The 22364-nt window shown below is 46.1% G+C and overlaps 1 long non-coding RNA gene across 1 annotated transcript; it reads left to right on the top strand.

The window, feature by feature from the left end:
• The first annotated feature begins 11598 nt into the window (after positions 1 to 11598).
• Positions 11599 to 21757, top strand: LOC310892453. The gene is made up of 3 exons (XR_014578150.1): positions 11599 to 14726; positions 17736 to 19229; positions 19500 to 21757. It is a non-coding gene; the product is annotated as an uncharacterized lncRNA (long non-coding RNA).
• The last annotated feature ends 607 nt before the right edge of the window (positions 21758 to 22364 follow it).

Below are 22364 nucleotides of genomic sequence, written 5' to 3'. Positions count from 1 at the left end.
CAGCTTGAGCTGTACCTCTCTTTGGTGGAGGCTGATAGAGCTGCCACCCCATGAACTGAGCACCACATGTGTGGCCATGGAGCACCACAGAAACTCTGCCCTGAGCAGAGCTGCTGTTTCCAACCCAAGCCAGCATCAGAATGCTTCAGAGTGCTGCTCTCCCTTCCAGAGCCATCTGTCAGGGCTTGGATGAGGGTTAAATGAGCTCCTTCCCTGGAGAAAGCATCTCCTCGCTCAGGCAATAAATCACTGTCTTGCAGTGACACTAATGCACAGAAAATGCACTACTTGTGGATTTAAACAGTAAATACTGATTCTGTGATAACTGTGCTACAGGAATGCCTGAAGAAGCAATCTGAGAGTGGGACTGTCCCTGGGCAGGTGCTGCGGTATCTCACCATGCCCACAGGATCCGCAGGGTAAAATGGATAAAGCTGGCAGCAAAGGGGGAATATTATCATTTCCATTTTCGCAGCATTGCTAATGCACCATCTTGCCCAAGGTCACCTGGGAAATCAGAGAGTATTGATAGATTAAAAAAAAAAATGTAACGAGCTGATTTTGTGATGAAAATGTTTGCTCTCTGGAGCCAGATGCCATTCAAGCCTTCCAACCTGCAGTGCCTGTGCATGCTCCAGGTTTGTGTGGGTTACCTCCAGATCAGAGCCACACCATCCCTCTGAGTTCAAAATATTGGCTGATCCACTCCTTTTACTTTGAGAGTAAATGTGATACAGAATTATGCAATGAGCTCATTAGAAACCTTCTGGTTTCCCCTAAGGACACCTGTGGGATGTCCCAGCAGGAGCTGAGATTTCTGCAGAGATGTATGGAACAGGAGAGTAACCGCCATTCCCTGGATGGGGCTCGTCAGAGAAGGTGGCTGAAGAATGGGTGACCTTGGTTCAGACATCTGTAGCCGCTGACTAGGAAACCAAAAGCAGCTCCGAGCCAGCAGTATTACATGTACACTTGTCCCTGGGGTCACCAGCGGTAGGAAAAGCAGGGCTACGGGGAAATGCAGAGCTGCTTGTGAAACACCAGATATTGTGTGCTGCCTAAGGCAGGTTACTGTCTTCTCCTGAGAATCTTGTAAGAAAATAGTAGCTTAAAAAATAAATAAATAAAGACAACAAAAACAACCAACCAAACAAACAAAATCTGCATCAAACCCCTGAAATCTTTGGGCTTTGAGTCTGCAATACTTCAATACCCCAGCAAATACTGCTAATGGCTCTTGAGTTTTGCTGACGGCTTATGCATTATCCTGGAACAGGTACCCTCTGCTTGGCTGTGGTGGAGCTGCAGCCTTGTTTCCTTCCCTTAGCAGTGAGTGCTATGTCCATATCATTTTCACATCTTAATACAAGTACGGATGTATTGCTGACTGCTGCTCAGATCTTCTTTTAAGCTGTTTTCCCTTAGCCTTGAAACGCAAGCAGATAATTATTCTGTTAGTTAAGATTGAGCTGGTTCAGCAGGAGCAGATCTGATGCTCTTTCACAGTGTTGTTATATCTGCTGAGTCCTGGACAATGAAGTGGGACGCGGACTTTGCGGTCTGCAGAAGACCAGATGTCCTGGGCTTCCCACGTTCCTAGCTCCCGTTTAGGGGCTTTAGACTGATCAGTGAAATCACATTAAACTTGCCCTGAAGCGTGTGTCCTTCAGGTCAAGGGGAACGTTAGGAACATCCTGGGCCTCTCAGCCTTTCTGCATATGCTTTGGGCTATTGATCTTTGCATGGAGGTCCAGAACTTCAGTATTTGTAGATCCGTTGCTTTCACAGGCCACCTGTGCAGGCCACTGGGCAGCGTGCACAACACGATGTATCCCAGTGTGGTTTGAGGTTTGGGGCATGAGAAGAAGCCACCATGGGGACACGTGTTGGGAGCAAGTGAGGGTGTTGTGATGGTATCATCACTAGATGACCTGAGGGAGAGCTGGGCTAATTGTTCTGGGAAGCTGTAGGAGATGGCGAACGCAGATCCAAGGGAAACTGAAATTTCTGGTTCTGTTGTGCAGGGAAGAGCTGAAAATGCCAAAACATCGGAAAATCCTACACAGATTTCAATAATAATACAGATAATTAATACAATGTCTTACATACTAATAGTGCTTTTAATGAAAATTTCTTACTGAATGTACTAGCAGCATCTAATAGTGGTAAATTAATAACATCTGGGATCCTAATAGTAGATGACGGATATCTGATTTAATATCTGAAAATGTTTTATACCTTGCTGCTGTAGAACATGTACATGTCAGAGGCTAAGTGGAATATATTTCTTTTTAGCATTTTATCCTTGCTGGAGTCATGAATGAGCCTCCTAATACATTTAGCAGCAGCCATATGGTATAATGGACCAAGGCCATGTGTCCTGTAAAGTAGAATGAAAAAATGGTGGAAAAATACCAACCAAATATGTCATGTTTTGGTCTGGAGAGGAGGGGTGCATCCTGAAACTGCTTATCAGGCTTTTCTCTTTGAACTCGGGATCTCTGTGCTTGTCCTTTGCTCAGGTCCTGATGTGCTTGGCCGCAGAACAAGGCACACATCTTAAGCATCATTTTCTGATGTTGCTTTTGCAAGAGACAAAAAAGCTCATTCACTTGCAGTGAAGCCAGGGGACTGCAACCCTAAAGAAGGTGGGCATGAGCTCAAGGTAGTCCAGCTTTCTGGAGAAAGCCAAGGAGTGGAAATGTGCCATCACGGTGAACACTCATGTTCCTTTGTAGGCTGGGCATGACAAGCTACATGTCTCAGGCTGGGATTGAAACTCTTCCAGTCTGAGAAGTGTTTTTCACTACATTGGACCTCAGTTGTTATTTCCATTCAATGGAGAGAGAGTGGCAAAATATATTTCATATCTTGATCTGGGTTTTGAGTGTGACCATTTCTGCTGTAATTTTCTACTCCATCTTTGTGAGATGACTTTCTGGTGTCTGCTGTTAAATCTTCCTCACGTGTGGCACTGGAGGCTCTTTGGCTCTGCTCAGCACTAGTAGACACCCACCTGCAGAGCCTGACTTGATCTGCTCTTCTCCAGGATATAGATTGGTTCCCCTCTTCAGCTGGTGTCACCGAAATTCATTACAGTTCATACCCACACACAATGGATTTGGGGATATTTGCTGGACACCAGGATGCAGAATGACCCCAGGGTAAACCTCCTGCACTGGTATAATCCGGAGAAGTCAGGCAGACACAGCCATCAGCAGCCCGACCCCTAGAAGGAGACGAAACCACTGGGTCGTTTTGTTTCTTAAACATTTCTGTACCTGCAGCCACTGTTTTAAGAGAATTACATGCTGGGACAGCAAGCACAGTAAGATATTTCCCAGCTCTGGAAAGCCACTACGCTGTCTGTAATTTTCAGTAATTGTGACTAATGTCTTGTTTATAGAAGGTAGATTCAAGATTTGCAGCAAGAAGAAAAAGGTAGAAGTCAAATAAAAGCTGAGAGGCCAAATCTGCATGTTATTGGGTGTGTTATTGTCTACTACGCCCGTCTTTTGACTTTTAGTAGTCAGGCTGAAAAACAGATAACTTGTTTTGCAGTATGTGGGTGTTGTGGTTTAACCCGGCTGGCAGCTAAACACCACACAGCCGTTCGCTCACCCTCCCCCCAAGTTGCCCCTGTAGACAAGGTGAAAAAATGGTATAGAGGCTCAGGTCGTTTAAAACGCAGACAGTCTTCTGCTAAGTCTGGGCGAAGTGAAGACGAGGCTGGGCCATCAAAGGTGCAGGAGACTGAAGATGAGGATGAGGATGGCGAAAAATCAACAGTAACTACCCGGACTCCATACCAGCCATCAAAGGTGCAGGAGACTGAAGATGAGGATGAGGATGTCGGAAAATCAACAGGCTTCACTTTCCCGTTTCTCTCCCCCCATCCCAGAGAGGGAGGGGGGAGGGTGAGCGAACGGCTGTGTGGTGTTTAGCTGCCAGCCGGGTTAAACCACAACAGTGGGATCAGTAGAGGAATACGTGTTATGATGACCTTGAACGAAAACAGTGGCTTCTGTCTGCTAGGTCAGGCAGTACATAGCATACAAGAAATAATCAAGGGACTCATTCTCTAGCTAATTAAAGACTTGAAAATATAATTTCATGTTGTGATTGTTTGCAATTAGTCACAGATGCTACTGATCACTTGCTGTGCCATTATTTTTCTGTGAATATGCTAGGAAATGCATTTCGAAATGAAATCAGCCAAAGGTTCCTAGAATTTAAGGTAAGATTTGACAGAACTCCAGCTTTCATGGATTTAATCAGGAATTATTAACTGAAGAAAATTGTTGTGAATTTCTCCTGAATAACATACATACACACATGTTATATGTGGATATGGTATATGGTTACACACTGCTAAGTGCAGATATCCGCAGTGTAGCTTCAGGCTTCCTTCAGAGTTAGAGGGGCGAAATAGATTACTTGCCTGATCACCTTCAGATGTCTATCACAGGAGAAAGTTAATCACAACACACACAAAATCCACAATTTCTCATTTCACTGCACGCAGGGAGCTCGGTGCAGTTATCTCAGCTGTGGAGGTGTGTGTCACACACAGGTGAAGGTAAGTGAAATGAATCTGGCGAAGTGCATGACTGTCATTGTTAGGATTGGTGTGGAATTCAAAATCCTGATTTATGCCACTTGAGAAATCTCCAGCAGTTTGTTTTATGGAGAGCCTAACACCTGTAGGAGCAAACACAGCAGGTTATGGTTTCTTACAGAGCTTGAGCATGTGATGGGTATTAAGTATCCCAGACTGACCTGCTCCTGAAGGCACCAAGGCAGTACAGCAAGCAGTCCATGGCTAGTGTGCTGCCAAGAACAAAATTCACCTGGGAGGAACCTGGAGAGCCACCTCACCTAAGTCGGAGTTGAAGTCATAGAATCCCAGAATGGTTTGGGTTGGAAGGGACCTTAAAGCCCACCCAGCTCCAACCCCCTGCCATGGGCAGGGACACCTCCCACCACACCAGGTTGCCCAAAGCCCCATCCAGCCTGGCCTTGAACACCTCCAGGGATGGCGCATCCACAGCTGCTCTGGGAAACCTCTTCCACTGCCTAAGTCTGCTGTCAAAGTCCGAGCTAGTCACTCCAACGTATTCCTGAAATTAGCCAAAATAAACATGCACTTCAGAAGGGATTGGCTTTGTCCTTGGGTAAGTTGGAAGAGTCTCCTTTGGCAGTGCCTGTTTGGCTCCATTGGGTGTAACAAGGCAGCCCAGGTGCACAAAGTTAGGTGAAAAATTTCAGGTGTTTGCAGGTCAGCTGGCAACTTCACAGGAATTTTGAAGATACGGTTTTGAGAATAAGATCCTAAAATAATCCCTCATCTTGGGTCCAGCTCTTTTCATTAAAGCATTGGAACGGGCTGCCCAGGGAAGTTCCCATCCCTGGAGATATTTAAGAGACGTGTGGATGTGACACTAAGGGACATGATTTAGTGATGGGACTTGGTAGGTCAGGTTGATGGTTGGACTGGATGATCATGAAGGTCTTTTCCAACCTAGATGATTCCATGATTCTAAGATTATGATGTAGCTTAATAAGAGTCAGAAGGAGGAGACAAATCCCCTGGTTGAACAGAACAGCCAAGATGCACCTCAGCAAGTAACTGCAAGGTCTGATTACCATTGACTTGTCTTTCTCATCCTCTTTCATTGCCAAACTATTCTGAACCCTCACATTTTGTGTGCACTTTCACACTGATGGCAGGAAAAGACACTGCTGTTACATATCTTTTCTGCATGTCAGCATATTTCTTTTTAATCTTCAGAAAATAAATATGTTATGGATAAAGTATTTGACTACATGGTTTTCTGACTGATAAAATTTAATCCCTAAGCTTAATAGCATGGGTCCCTGCAGAACTGACTTGACATAGAAAGTCAATAATGACATATGCAATATTAGATCATTGTTGGAGGGGACTAAACCCTCCATCTGAAGGGGAAAGGCTGGATGGTCTCAATGGGTTTTTCATAATTAACTCTTCAGACTGACTGTACGATATGTCTCTAGACACTGGCTCGCCATCATTACTTAACGTTAGGAAAATGAACTACATGTATCTGCATTTAGGTCTGTTGGTTTAAAGGAGAACTAGAGAGGTACACAAAAGAATGAAGCAGCATTCATAGCAGCTGTATATCCAACACATGCATCAAGGGCACTTTTATATCTTTCAATCCTCAAAAACTATCACTGTAAAACTGGGGATTCTGATTGAGAATGTTTGTCTTTAATTATTATTATTATTATTATTTTAAGACACTATTTCCTTTACTTTCTGCACTTTTACATTAAGGACTAGTAACCTCTACTTTATTTTTAAAAAGTTATAAATGGCCCATGGGCCTCCATCAAGTTGAAAATGTGACATTCACCTGAACAAATTGTAGTTCATTATGGTCATGGCAGACCTTGGCAAGAAACTTCATTATCCTCTATGCACTAGCTGAGTGGCCATTTTTCTCTTGGGATGACTGTGCTGATATTTTCCAGTAGTGGTTCCCCAGATTGATGGCAGTGTCCTGAGTGCAGAGGGACTGCTGGAAATATATCAGGGCTATATCAATGAATGGTATTACAGGTCGTGCTTAAAAGCCTTCAGGATACAAATTGTGGTAGCAACCAGAACAAAATGAGTGTTGTGAAGAATAACATTCATATGGGTGCTGACTCTTGGCCTGAGGAAATTGCCTGGGAGAACAGGGACTGAATAAATATCTGACTTCTGGTCATGTTTTCTTTCAGGCAGGAATTACCAGAAAATGACTTAGCATCGTGCTAATGCACCTCCTCTGCTCCTGGTTCCTCAACTCGTTTGGGCAGGACCAACGCTAACATCTTCCCACCTCACCCCATTGCATAGCATCACAAAACCACAGACCTGTCCTTGCTCCCCGTCAACTATGGAGTTTTAAGAGATTTCTGGTCCTTCCGCTGTGGCTGTTGTGCTGGTGGGATGGGCTCCAGTGGTTGCTCCCCGTAATGCTGGCCCATGACCTGGTAGTTTTGCTGAGGCTGCTATGAGCTGTGGTGCAAAGCCTGGGCAGTGAGGAGGTAACCTCTGCCCGGAGGTCCCCAAAACTTCTGGGGAAGTGGTGAGGTGCCACCCACGCCAGCCATGCCTGTGGCCACCTCACATCTCAAGGAGGTCACACATCATGCCAGTCCTCTTAAGTTCACTGTGGAAATCAAGGGTCAGTGGTTCATGAATTTAAGACACAAACAAGGATTTTTTTTTTATTATTGTTTTTATTTTTTTGTTGCTGTGCAGATTTTGGAGCTGACGGTCGGTGTTTATGGAAGTGATCAAACAGCACAGCCAGGAGAGCTAACATCATTGTAATGAATGAGTTTATCTAGAGGAACACACTCGAGTAGTATGCATCAAATGGGGAACATAAAGAAAACACAAGGTGACTTTTTAAGAGAGGAATGGAGGATATAATGAAAATCTGTTTGAAAGCTAGTATCATAGTGAAGGTGAAATACTCTGTGAGGATGCAATGTTCTTCTGAACCTCCAGCATGAGCACACCACCCCCTGCCAGTCCGAGAAGGTGCAACTATTTGCATAAATACTAAGGATTATGACTTGTAGGTTTGCAAAAATACTCTTTATCAAAACTGCACCATTTCCAACAGCCTGAAAATCTGCTGGGAGGAATTCCAGAAGAAATAGAGGAGAAAAAGAAAATTGCTTGGGGGGAGCCCTGGAGAAGAGGCAGATATTGGACAGGTGTGAGGCAATTAACCAAGGACAATGTTGTTAAATCTGAGTATTCAGTGCCTGCACTGCTTTTATGTATTTTGCATCACAGCTCAACTCCAGGGATGGTACTGGTGTTGTTTTATTGTCCCAGAGGCCATTTTACTTCTTGACTTCCACTCTTCTCCCTCCCGAGCATCACTTACATGGGGAGAATGGAAGGTGGAGAACCTTTATGAGCCATTAACATTAACTAGGGCAATAACCAAATGGTGAATCCACACACATCCTTCTGCAGAAGTGAGTGTCCGAGAGCTGCTCAGTGTTTCACGTGTGGCAGAGATGAACTGGCGAGCAGCAGGAGCACATCACAGCTCCGGCACAGCTGGGTCAGGAAAAAATCTGCACAAGGCAGCACCCAGCACCGCCTGGCTAACCTGAGCACACGCGGGCTGGCTGTAGGAGGAAAGAGGAACCAGAGACGCTGAGTTACGTAAGTGAAAATTGCCCCTGAGTGGCTAAAACCCTTTGCTCAAAATGCCAGCCATTTGCAATTCGTATAAACAACAGCTCCATGGCATATTATTAGCATCATCCACGCGCTATTCCACGTTCTTGCAAGGGCTCGCTGCCTAATGGGATCTGAACGGCCGTAGTTGTTGCTGTCATTTCAGTATTGCACAAAGGTTTTTTTGTTTCTTTTTTTATTTGCTTGCAGGGGTTAACAGGTTTTTAAGATCTCCCATAGCACTTGCAGCAAGAATTTTTTTGTGATGTGCTATTAGGATCAAAATCAAACCCTGAAAAAAACAGACTTTTTATACCTTTTGTGCTTCTCTGAGCACTGCTGGAATTTTTAGGCACAAATGAAAAAAAAAGAAAAAAAAGCAGTTTTCGCTTTTGTATTAACACAATTCTTGATTTCCATCAAAGTTCTGAGTTTTATATCCTACTGAAGACATGATCTAATTTACCCTGTAGGAAGGAGGAGACACCTGGCTCCTGGGCTGCAGGCTGGGTATGTCTGTCTGTCCCTCCTGCACCCTGTCCTCCCTGGCACATGGGCTCAGGCTGGAGCTGGACCATGCCTTGGGTGCCCTGGGTCTCACCTAGGTTTGAAAAGTCAGTGGCTGGATGCCTCCCATGTACACACTGATGCCGAGTAGTCTGTCTGCTGGAAGACTGCCTTCCTGCAAAGAACTTTTGGATTAATTTCCAGGGTTACGTGAGAGGATGAGCAATATAATCCATGGTAGATCCTGCTATCTGATGAGCTCTCCACTATATGCAATTAAATAAATCGAACAGTTCATAACATTCTGTTGACTTAATTTCAAGCTCATGTGGTGGCACTCTGAGAGCACGACATATTGCACGTGCAGAGGTCAACCTAAAAATGATGAGCAATCAGAGTAATGGTGAAAATGACGGAGAAAATCGCCCCAGTTATACTTTTGTCTGTCTGATCCCCTCGCAAGACTGTGTATGTCACTGACACATCCCTAGGATTTTCTAAGCACAGGCTGTCCTGGCCTCCCTGGTAAATCTTGAAGCCTCTGTTCTTGTCAAAGCGCTCCCAGGAGCCGGATGCGCCGCGCTCCATCAGTACAGGCACTGCCGTCCTGCATCCCTGCCATCTGTTTCCTGATCGCTGTGCCTAGCCCGGGTTAATCTGCTCTTGTAGGGTACGTCACGGTGGGAAAACCATGCTAAGATCATGGGCTTCTCAAAGATGGTTTCTTGCTACCGTGGCTAATGAGCTAACGGAACAGAAACCAGACCCAGCTCCCATTGCTGACCCCTTGATTTTTAAAGAAATCCCAACAAACTGAAAACCTATAAAATGGAGGAAGTTATTTGAATGTCCAAATGCAGTTTGCTTTTGGGAAAACCTAGCCTAAGAAGAAAAGGGGGTGAACCAGCCAAGCCTGGGCTGAGCCAGGTCTTCGTGGGCAGGCAGGGGCGAGGGTCCCAGCGAGGAGCATCCGCTGCCACCCTCGTGGCCTGGCTCCTGCTCCCCTGCTGCACAGGGCTCCAGTGGGAGCTCTACGCCTCATAGCCAAGGTGATAGGTATTCCTGGACACCCTGGCTCTGTTAACTGAAGTTTCATCTTTTATTTTTTTGGTTTGGTTTGAATCAGTTTTCCTTTAATAGAAAAAAAGTGTTCTCTGTTTAAGGTTATCCTTACCTTACTTGTTGAATTTTAGTCTGCTTCCCCTTTCCTAAGAGAAATACAGCAGACAGCTTTTAAGAGAGCTTTTGCTACATCTAGTGGCAAACCCTTTGAAGTGCCTGAAAAAAGGCAGTTCAAAAAGCCAATCTCCATTTAAATCTCTTGTTATAATGAAACCTGATGTGCTTTCATATTGCAGTATGTTTGGTTTTGTCTTTTATGGCAAAGCTCTGTTATTAATGCCTAGTATGGCTTTTCTTGATTCTGGCTGCTGTCTGAGACAGTATTGGCCTGTATGGGCTGAGAATTTCACAGAATCACAGAATTGCAGGGGTTGGAAGGGACCTCAAGAGATCGTCAGGTCCAACCCTCTGCCAAAGCAGGTTCCCTAGAGCAGGTTCCCTGGCTGAAGGCAGGCAAGGAGATTTTCACCAGTTCTGTGCTGCAGTGATGGGAAGCTCCTGTTCCATGGGCCGTACCCAGCTGCACCAGCCAAATTATTACAGGTTTTAAAATGTGGTGGCAAACCGGGGAGTGGATTTTGGAATATCAGTTTGAAGATCTTGGAGATCTTCGTTTTGGCCTGAAGTATCGATAAGCTAAGACAAAAAAATATTGGTCGTACATCATCCACACTTCTGGACTTTTAAAGCAGAGTATGCAAGAACATTGGAAAATGTACAAGGAGGATGAGTTGTGCATTAGCTGAGAGATGATTAAGATGAGGAGATATCTGTCTCAAGGTGCTACTTGATCTTGTGAAATAGCAAGAAAATAAGGAATGATTTCAACTTTGACAGCTCGTACTTGAACTATTGTTTCATCTCAAAAATTCTGCGATGGAAGGAGCATCCATGCCTGTTATTTACTGCTGGCGTGAAACCACGGGAGCAGAAAAAGATTTGTAACTTTCTTGAGCTAGAGGCTATGATCTGAGAAGATAAGGTTTCTAGTGTCAGGAGTTATTTGTACATGACAAGCTTGACCTGTTTCTGTAATATAAGGTGGGAATCACTCCATTGCTCTCAGAGCTGTTCGATCAGCCCCATGCAGGGCAACCTCTGACACCTGGGGTTCACTCCTGTGCAGAGACATCATCCTGAGATAGCATGCTGTCAGAGTACTCTGAGGACCATTACATTTCTTTTTAGAAGCAAACATAAAAAAGCTAAATAGCTCTCAAGACCAAGCAAATATTTTGGAAGGAAAACAATCAAAATGGGGGGTCAAAAAGCATGATTTTTTCCTAATTTTTTTGGAGCCCTCTTCCTTCAGGTACGTAAAAATTGGAACAGGATTTTTTTTTTTTTTAATGAACATTGTGTTTAATTTCTATGCATGAAATGTGAGCAGCAGATGTGCCTCCTTTGGAAATGGGACCTGGGTGAAAAAGTGAGGATGCAGAGAAGAGCGTGTGCCCCTGGAAAGCACCCAGCAGCATTGAAACTGCCAGGGGTCTGTGAAATGGCAAATGGGCATTTGGAGAGCCTGGGCTCAGCAAGGGCAGCCCCAGTACTCCAGCACTGACACATCTTTCCCTGTCACACAGGGTGACATTTCTTCGAGGCTTTGCCTTCAGGCAGCCCTCCCTCCTCCCTTCCCAGACCAGGTGTCTGGGAGATGGTAAGGGGAACTCTGGGTTTTACTCAAAAATTGTTCTGCTTGCTTAAGTGGACATTTGGAGAGAATTAAAGACTTTATCAGACAGGCATGGGCACATGAAAAATTGAAATAATTTGAAATACCATTTGGTGGAGGGGTAGGAGGCAGAATTATTCAGTTTTCCTTTCTAAAAGTTATGAAACTGCAAGTAGAAAATAAGAGTATACAGAAGTTATGTGTTTTTCCACTACATTAAATCCTGTAAAAAGTCAAACACTGGATATTATGCATTCCTTGCATCCTGCATTCAATGCTTTCTGCTAGATGTAAGCTCATGTACTACATAAGACATAATACAGAATGTGAAAATGATGCATTTTAACTTAAAATGCATATTTCGTTAATTTTTAAATTCTCTTTGGCTCTTAACCTGCCTTCAGCCTCTTTGATATCTAACAGGACCCTCTCAAGCCCAGTTTCCCCAAATCCAGAAGATCACTTCTGGTCCAGCTCTGCTGTACCAGGGACAGACAGACATCTCTTCAGACAGTCTTAATTCTGGCATGTCCTAACTTCTGAGCATTTGATGTTTCAACCTTAGCTGTCTTCCTAGCATGTAATGAGATTTTTTTTCCTGAAAACATCTCTGCCCGAAGACAAGTCTAAGACTATGCAATACGAGGTGCACACAAGAGCACAAGGACTGACAGGGCAGAAGCCCAGGAGAAGTTGGGCTCTGCTCTCTCAGGAGCCCCAAGGGCAGAACTGCCCCAGGGTAGGTGGGGATGGGCAGAGCAGTCCTTTTGAACCAGACTTGGAGAGGGGAAGGCCTCTTCCTTTCCAGGTCCAGGCTGAGAACAGGTGTTTCACCAGCTACACCTCCTCCTCTGACCATCACCTCGTGTCTCATGTGGCCACAGCAAGGGTACCTTGCTGCAGATGACTGACGTGAGGGAGTCAGAAGGAGCTGGTATCCCCAGGGAACAGGCTAAGAGAGAACTCTGTCTCTGCTCCTGTTTAAACTGCATAGCCCACATGGTTAATCTGCCTTTTTTTAATATGAAGGGAATTTTATTTTTATTTTTATTTTTTGTAATTAGGTCTGCCAATGTTTTTGCCTTATTAACAATGTTACTTATCTCAGAGCTCAGGATATTATTAGCAATTTTATATTCTGCAGTTGGTAGCTTTCTTGACTATGATTATCAGCATATTTTTTTTTGTTTGTTTCTAAATAATTCAGGATAATCTAAGAAGCAGGGAAAGACGTCTGACTTCACCACATATCCCTTGAGGGAGGTTCCGGATTGCTCATTTATGTTTTAATTGCTGTTTTATAGCTGTATATTTCTAGATGGCTTCTTACAGAACTATTTCCATACCATGCAATCATTCTTATAGACAATCCAAACACAGGGGTCTGGTGCAAACCAGATCTGCTCAAAGGTTTATTACCGTCATTAAGAGATGGAGAAATAACATGGGCATTTATAAATGCGCAAAGATTTAACAGCTAACCAGGGTTTTCTGTGAGCACTAATAAAGCCTGGTGTCCCCGGAGGAAGCCCCATCACAGGGATCCCAGGCCATCCCCAGCTGCCCACATCTCACAGCCCACATTAAAGCCCTCCTCTATGCCCATCCATGTGGCAGTGGCATCATGTGCTGGGGCTGGTGTGCAGCAACCAGGCCACCCAGACCTTCTGGTCAAGTCACCCAGAAGATGGGAAGATCACCTTGGCTGGTGGTGCTGTTTTGTGGGAGGGATTGGGCTGAATTGCGCAGCCATCTCCCTCCCTGCGTGCACCAGCTTGTCTTTCCGGCTCCCACTCAATGACCACCACTAAATCTTCACGAACTGTTGAGTTTGGTGCAAATAGGCTGGAGGTATCAAAGAGTCCTGGGCAGTGGCCGAGCAGAAAGAAACCTCCTCTGGAGACCAAAGTAAAAATTTTTTGAAATCTATGGACAGAAATGGTTAACAAGAGAGCAGGGCAGGACTACCCCACCTCAGAAGTGAGCTGGTCACACTTCTGTGATGGAGAAAGGCAAGTATTTGTAGGGCACAATTTGTCAGGTACGCTTTTTCAGATAGAAGATTTTGTCAGGTGATGTAATCGCCGTTGATATATAAGATACTGGAATTCTGGGAGCTTTGTAGGTGAAAAAGCAAGTCCATTGGGAAACTTTTTTTTTTTTTTCCATCTTCCTACATGCAGGAAAGCAAGGTAAAACTCTAAGGGTTGAGAATTTCTTGCCCATTGTTTTATATGCCCCATGATGAATAAGAACACCATTACCAAATAAATCCAAATCTATTTCTTCATTAAAAGAAACTATTTACAAACACACTATGGTTTAGCATTCTGGCTACCTTAACCCAGAGGTTACAAGCCATTTGAAGTAATTTGTCCAAGCTCTGGGTTCTCCTGTCAGTGAAGGGAAAGAAAGAGGCACTTGGAGATTCCCATCCTGCTGTCTTGGCCAGCTTCCTTGCCCACCTACCAGAACCCCTTGTTCAAATGACCACCTGCAAGTAGATGAAAAAGCCAGATGACATGCATGAATTTCCTCCAAGCTCTTCCCCCTGTAATTTCTATTTCTCCAGCCTGATTGCATGCTTGGGAACAAAGAGGAGTCTGTGAGCAGGAAGAAATGTCTGACAGAGTTAGTGCTTGATCATGAAAATGACAGGTTGATGGAATAAAGGTCTGTCATACCAGTTTGTTGCTACTTATTCCTCAAGGTATCAGTCTGAATCAACATCAGAAGCATTCAGATGACATTTCATATCTTTTAGATCCATCTGTTCCCATGCTTCAGGAATCTTGTCTGTGGTTTGAGCCTCCATTTTTTCCTACAATGACAGATTTTCTTCCTTCTGTTGTGGGGCCTCTCCCTTCCAAGCTGTCTTTCTGACAAGGAAACAAATATCAGAAGGAACGTTGATATTTTGTCTTCAATCACCAGACCGCTGAAAAAGAGCCAAACACTCTCCACCCATTTCTCAGTTCCTTTAATTTTTACGCCTTCTCTTTAATTGGCTTTTGCCGGTCCCACTGGTTCCAACGAGTCAACAAGAAACACATGGCAGCCCTGAAAGGCTTTGACAGGACTGTGGAGTGCTTTCAGGGCTGAAATAGCAGCAGCTGCTTCAAATCAGGAGCTGCACTGGCCGAGGAAGAGGAGGGATTATGTTGTGCATCCACAGAGGCTCAGGTGAATTCTGTTTTCTAGTCTAAGATTGTTCAGAGCTGATACAACTCAACCTCACCTCTGCAGCAGCTTTATCTATCAGCACAGTGTCCAGAGTGTGACTATATGAACACTTCTTGGCCTTGTAAAATGCTGTCAGGGAAAATTTATGTCTGAGAGAAGTGTTTGCTATCAGCAAACTGATCTCGATTGTGTTGATATATGGAAGATAAGCTCTTGTCCAGAAAGGGGACGGTATCTTTATTTATTGGCTTGATAGAAAGGAATAGAGACATGACATTTTGTACGCATGGTTGAGTATGAGCAGTGGGGGTGTTGAACAGAGTAATTACTTTTTAGATAATAAAGTGGAAGGTTAGTTTACTATTTTTTAAATAATGACATAGAAGATTAATTTATGATACAGTGTACCCCTGATAAAATGATAGCAGGTGCTAGAAAAAACTATAGCTTAATATATCAACCACAGTAGTAAAGGAATGCTTAGAAACAAGCATGCAAAGTAGCGAGAATAGGATCTAATAGGTGTGCTTGAGTCTAGAAATAATTTCCTTTATTAAAAGAAGAAATTTTTGCCAGCTTAAGCCACAACATTGTGCTGCAGAGGTGTGGCAAAGGATTGTCAAAGGAAAAGGTGGAGCTCAAAATGTGGTAATGTCCTTGAATACAGAAAACCAAAGATCTTCTCATGCGTAATGACCCTGCTGTAGAACCTATTGTTAGGGGAGAGGAGCTCATGTGGTAGAAGGGATTTATATGGCTGAGGCAGATCAGCTACATACAAAGGTCCAGCTGGTCTTCCTAAGGTCCCTCAAGGCAGAGAAAATTAGATATTCCCATAGAGTCTTCTAACATCCAAACAGGCATCTAAAATTGGTCAATGAATCATGTCCCAGAGTGTCTATTTCTTGCTTTTGGTTATAAAAGGCATCAGAAAAGTCCATCAGGGACAGATGTCTCATGTCTGAGTAGTGATATGAAAAGTGTTGCTCATAGCGGAGCAGGCAGGTCATCAGCACCTGAGGTGCCCAGAGAGATTTTCCCATAATCTGTGTTTCACCCTGTGTTTAGTCATGTTTTATTGAACAGCTGAATGCTGGTCTCCAGTGATCTGGCAGAGGATGGCTTGACCTGGTCGTTTTAACCCACTCAATTCATTGCAAACCTGGTTTTCAGAGTGTGGTGGTTTTACTCGGGTGGGCGGCCGAGCTCCACCACAACCGCTCTCTCACTCCCCCTCCTCAAAGAGGAACGGGGAGAAAATACGATGAAAAGGGCTCAAGGGTTGAGATAAGGACAGGGAGATCGCACAGTAATTATTGTGACGGGCAAAACAGACTCAGCATAGGGAGATCGTAAGATTTATTGCTTATTACTAACAAGCTAGAGAAGTGAGAAACAAAGGAAAGAAACCAAAAGCACCTTCCCCCCATCCACCCTCTTCCACCTCCTCCCCCCGAGCGATGCAGGGGAACGGGGGAATGGGGGTTATGGTCAGTCTATGGCGCTTCTTCTCCACCGCTCCTTCTCGGTCACTCTCGTCCCCTGTGCTGTGGGGTCCCTCCCACGGGATGCAGTCCTTGTTGAACTGATCCGGCGTGGGCTGCCCACAGGCAGCAGCTCTTCAAGAACTGCTCCCACACGGCTCCGTACCACGGGGTCCATCCCTCAGGAGCGAACTGCTCCAACCTGGATCCCCCACGGGCAGCAGCTCCTGCCAGGTCACCTGCTCCTGCGTGGGCTCCTCTCCACGGGCTACAGCTCCGGCCCGGGATCTGCTCCGGCAGGGGTCTTCCACAGGCCGCAGCCTCCGTCGGTGCAGGTCCACCTGCTCCACCGTGGTCTCCTCCACGGGCTGCAGGGTGGAACCCTGCTCCACCGTGGTACTCCATGGGCTGCAGGGGGACAGCCTGCTTCACCATGGTCCTCGCCACAGGCCGCAGGGGACTTCTGCTCTGGCGCCTGGAGCACCTCTCCCCCTCCTTCTTCACTGACCTTGGCGCCTGCAGGGCTGTTCCTCACTCCTCTCACTCTCCCAGCTGCTTTTTTTTCCTTGTCTTAAATACGCTCTCACAGAGGCGCAAAACAACATCACTTATTGGCTCAGCTCTGGTCAGCAGTGGGGCCCTTACCTAACATGGGGCAGCCTCTGGATCCTTCTCACAGAAACCACCCCTATGGCCCCCTGCTACCAAAACCTCGCCACGTAAACCCACTACATAGAGAAAATATGGAAACTCAGAAGGAGGCAGAGAAGAAAGCCACAGAAATTAGAAGATATAAAGCAGAAGCCAAAGGGGAAAATGGAAAAGACCTAGCCTAAAATGAAAAAAAAAAAAAAAAGTGGCTAGAAGGCTTAATTAATGTTGGCTAGGAAGATAAGAAGAAATGAAAAATAAAACAAAGAGCAGAACTAATGTTTAGGAGGGCGAGAGAAGGAAGATGCTGAAAAGAAAGTTGCTGGGGAGAAAGAAGCCCCGTAAATTAACCAAAATGCAGCAGTACGTGCTGCAGCGAAATCCTTTCAGACTCTGCCTCCATTAAAGTTTCATAACGAAGGCTCAGTGGGTTTCTCAGTATTTCAGAAGTGTCTCTGAAGGTAGCAAAGGGGAGATGCACTGATAGCTCCTGGAAGACTAATGCATTAAATTTATTATGTCTGCAAGTGGCGCAGACCAGGTTGCTTTGGGAGAGCACTCAGGCATTGCTCTGCTCCCCCCCGTCATTAGGATGTCCCTGTTTGGGGCGTTTTCCATCCTTGGCTTTTCTCTCTTGTGATCACCGGTGAGCAAGAGGCAGGTGCGGGAGGGTGGGAGGCAGAAGCTGGGAACCACGGGGCTGCTGCAAGTGCCTTTGATCCCCTTTGGGGTTGCTACAAGCCCCTTCGGTCCCTTTGGGGCTGCTACAAGTCCCTTCAGTCCCCCTGGGGGATGCTGCAGGCCTCTTGGGTCCCATTTGGGTGGAATCGGAAAGACAAAGCCATCGCGCTCCCTCCTTCCTCCCGCTCTCCAGGTACCAGGCGAGCAAACCAGCGACCTGAAGGCGAGGAAAGGAGGCGGTGCAGCCCCAGGGAGATGCTCTCCTCCTTCCTCACCCCTGCCCGGGGTGGCTGCACGGCCCCGGGGTGCTCCAGCGTCGGTCGGGCAGTGCCCCCGCACGGTGGCAGCAGCGGCCCGCCTGGAAAACCGGGGGCAGAGGCTCCACCTGCACGGCTTTTGCCATCCACTGACACAGCACAACGGGAATCGGAGGCAAACAGCTGGAAAAAGCTCCCTTAAAAGCATCTGAGAGCCGTCTGCAGGCTCTGGCTGGCACCGATGTTCCCTTTGTTGCCATGGGATTAATTAACTTCATTACGCTCGCATTCATTTTGTGCCATTGCAAACTCAGAAGTGTTGAACAATTTATAGAAGCATCGCTGTGTATATCCTGGTCCTTGTCTAAGCAGCTTAAATCTCTCTTACTGCCTCCCGTCCTGGAGTCTGCTGGATTGCAAAGCACTCGGGAAGGCACCTCCGCTGGGTGGCTGCTCTGCTCCGTGATGCCTGGCTCTGTTGCTGCTGCTGGATGGAGGGTTTTGGTACCACCTGCTTTTTGGTGATGGAGGCTGCAAAATGTCACCTATTGAATGGATCAGAGGGAGCCACGAATGCCAAGAAAAATATATAGAGAAATATGGAAATAACAGAAGTAATCAGTACTTGTTCTGAGAAAATGTGATCTGCTCCTTCCCTGAAAATTTAGTTAGCATAGAGATTGAAATTCAAACGAGATATCAGACAAAGCTTGAAAAGGCCTAGCATAGAGCACTGAATGCGTTTCCGTGTGTTTTTTCATCATAAGCTGACTTCTGAGTCACAATGGCCAAAACTGAAACCTGTTCTCCTTTGCATGGCTTCTAAGGTGTGATGCTTTCCTTTAGGTATCTGTAAAAGCAGTTCAGAAGTATTTTAGACCCTTTTACCCACCAAAGAGAAAAGTAGGCTATTTCCAAAAATCCTCTTTCCCCAGGCTGTGTGCCAGGGCAGCCGGCTGACACAGCACGGGGTCCCATGGGGCTGCAGGAACCCATTTTTGTCACCCTGCCCAAGTGGGCTGCCTTGGAGACCACGCCACCACTGAGGCAGAATTTGTTGCTGCCTGCCCCAACAGATATCTTTTCTCCCTGATAAGCTGAATGGTTTTGACCCAGATGGTCACCTCTGGTTTGAACTTAGAGATAAGCAGGGTGACAGCAGCTTCGTGCTGAGGCTCAGGACCAGCTCGTGGCAGCCAGGTTGTGTCATTCCACGAGGCTGGATGGGCCTCGAGGCTGGGGACAGGATAAACACCAACGAAGCTGCATTGTCAGAGGCAGGAATAAAGCTAATTCCAGGTACTTAAGGGTTTACAGCCACAGCAGTGGATTTAATTATCACTTTACTGGGCTTTAAGTGAGCTGTAAGACTAATCTACATTTAACTTGCATTGCAGGGTCGGCAGCCTCTTTACAAGCTTCCTCAACAGGCAAGTGTCAAATTAGGGCAATATCAACAGATAAAGGGAAAAAAATAAAGACATTGATGGCCATAGATTTCCCAGCTGATATCTTTATACTCTGCTATAAAAGCCTATCACTGTTAATTTAAAGAGAAAATTGTTGACATCTCTTTCAAACTCTAATCATTAGGGAGCAACCTGAACCAAATATAACTAGAATCAAATAGCGTGCACATTTTATTGAAGAGTAACAGCACTCAGAGAGGCAGCAGCACCTTACGGTATTTACTCTTCCAGATAATCTCAGCCATCAGTTTGGGGCCAGATGCTGCACAGGAGTCCCTCCGGCTGACACAAGGCAGCACCTCTGCCACTGCCATGGCCAGGCAGAAGGTGTCGGTGCCATCAGCACACAGTGGTGTGGCCGGGTGTTTGATTTCAAGCAGGTTTTGAACAAGGCACCACTCTGCCGAGCCCTGCATGAGCGAGGGCTCGGCTCTTGCCGCCCGCCTGGAGCCGCCTGGCAGACCTTTGTGCGCCATAAAGGGGAGGACTTTGGCAAAGTCCTGCCCTTGGACTTTCACGCACATGGACCTGCTGACCCTGGTGGGAGGATTTTCAGGGTCACGGCACCTGTGACATGAGTGGGACGTGGGGTGCGGCTGGGGCTCTGAGCCCCGTGAGGACACCTAGACCCAGGCTTGGAAGAGCCTATCTCCTGTCCCGAGCCAAGGGCCATCCATGGGAAGGAAATCCCAGCTGGCAGCAGAAGGAAGGGAGCAGCCCATGTCTACAGCTCCTTTGTGGCCATCCCTGTGTTCTGCCTATGTGGGTTTGTCCCTCCTGGTTGGTCCTTCATGGGACAGGACCCACACTATGTTGTGCATCTAGTCCAAGCCAGGCCTACCTCCCTGCGTGGTCAGGGCTAGGTGCCTCCAGGGGGTTGTTAAACCTGGCCTCTGATGAGCGGCCTTCACATGATGCCTGTCTTTCTCCATCACTTGCTCAGAAAGCTCAGCCTAATGCTAAACACCCCTATTTTATAAGACCAAAGCTAGCCATCTATGAAAATGAATCCTGTGTAACTGTGGAGAACCCTACCTGACAGGCACAAACTAGAAATAAATCACCTGTTCCAGCCCCCTCTGTACATACCCCTGTTTAAGAATATATCTAAGCCTAGCACACAGCATACCCCCCAAAAAAACCCACTATCCGTTTCTTTCCACCTTTATCCCAGACCATTCCACTTACTGTGCTCTTGCCATAAATTACTCCCCTTGGCAGAGCTTAGGGACCAGCTCCTCGCTGCTTATCTTTCTGGCACAGAAAAGAGACGCTGGAGCTGCCCTGGATCTTTGCAGAGGGGCAAACCGTGCCCACCGAAAGAGCCGAGGTGAGGGGGAGCTCCCTGTTATCTGCGGTTTGAAAGGAGGAGCGTTTCCTGCATGAACCCCATGCTCCGTGTCTGTTTGCACTGCTGAGAAGTGCTTCTTATCTTTTGGACTTTCAGACCGCTGAGTTTAAAGACGTACTGGAGCGAAACTATAGCTGCTGATGATCGAAGTACTATATTTAGGCTTCACTGTAACTTGAACACGGGATTATGAACTCCAAAATGTTTTTATATAAACTCTTTCCTCTCCCAACAGCAAGCCAAATACCCAATTATCCCATTGACTTTAACCAAGCCCAGTACAGTTCTGGCTATGTGTTGGTCCTGTTAGATTTAGAAACTGGAATTAACTACAGAAATAGAGATAGTAAAACAAAATGGCCAGTGAGGATGTTGTAGCTGTAAACCTCTTGGTTTGCCTGCTGATATTCCTTGTTATGAGAAGCCATCTGGCTTCAATCAGCGTTCAGGTTGTTGTTTTTTTGCTTTTTTTTCTCAGAAGTACCCCACAAAATTTCAGTCATGTGAGACACATCACCCAAGGTGAAGTGCCTCAATGGAAATCTATCTTGAAGGGATTTAGCCCTGGGTCTCAGGTAAATATTTTAGGTAAAACAATGTGGATAAAGCCCTGCTGAGCCAGCTGACCTTGGGGGAGGCAGACAGCGTGGTTATCTGGACTTCACTTATCTGAAATCCCCTGTTATTTGATGTGGGATTATATTGTCCACCACGAACTGGGAGATGGGATTCTGTGTTCCTCGATCGACCCGAGGTGCATGACCTAGTGTCCACAGTTAAATCTTGGGAAGGCAAGTGACCCTCTTCTGGAGAACAAACTGTTTTAGAAACGTGAAGAAACAAGGTGTTTTAGGAATGTGTGACTCGGGATGCACAGTTCATATGCAGTCATGCAGGGAAGAACCACACAGAGGAAAGAAAACTGGAATAATTTTGGGTAGGGCTGAGCAGAAATGCAGTTGGTGAGGTGGTCTGATAGCCCCCAGGCACTCACAGAGGTTTCTGTGCCTCCAGGGTTTTCCCAAGGGCTCTGTGAGTGCTATGAAACACCAGCACAGGTATTTTGGTCTCCTCTATGATTGTTTTTTACCAGCCACCTCCTAAAATCCTGCTGGTTCTTCACTGCCTCACAGGAACTTGGAGCACCCAATGTCTATCTCCAGCCAGGCTTCTCATGGCTATGCCCAGCAGAGCAACTCCCTTCTTGGGGAGCCTGGACCTGGGAGATGCACCAGCTCCACCTAAACTAGCACATAAAATGGACCACGGTGACTCCTCAGGCCCTGAGAGCCAGTGCCAAGGCTGGCCAGAGTCTGTGTAACTAAACCACCTGCCCGTGAACCATCACTGTCCCATCCATACTGCCCGCTGGGAACTGTCCCAGGGATGTGTTGCCCCATGTGCCTTGCCCGAGCACTGTTTGGGAGGTTTTATTTTGGTTTTTATTTTTTAATGACGTTTTTAGTTCTTCTGGTTGCAGAGAAAGCCATGAAAATGTGACCCAAGAGGCCTATAAAGAAACCTGAAATCTGTCTGCTTCCCAGCCAAGGGTGTCTTAAAGTTTGAAACCATACATTTTTTGGAGTCCGATTTTGAGAGCCCACATTTCTGTTGCCTTGCACGACCACTCAGCTGATGTGGTGCAGGAAAGGCACTGTGAAAGCCAGAGGTGTCTTAGGTGTACCTCTGGAGCTTGTAGGCCTGATGGTGTCTCCTGTTGTACTGATAACACAAAGGGTTAAATT

This window comes from Anser anser (genome assembly GCF_964211835.1).
Source record: "Anser anser genome assembly, chromosome: 1".
Classification (NCBI taxonomy): domain Eukaryota; kingdom Metazoa; phylum Chordata; class Aves; order Anseriformes; family Anatidae; genus Anser; species Anser anser.
Note: the sequence above shows the minus strand (reverse complement) of the source record. Positions and strands in the feature narration are given on the sequence as shown.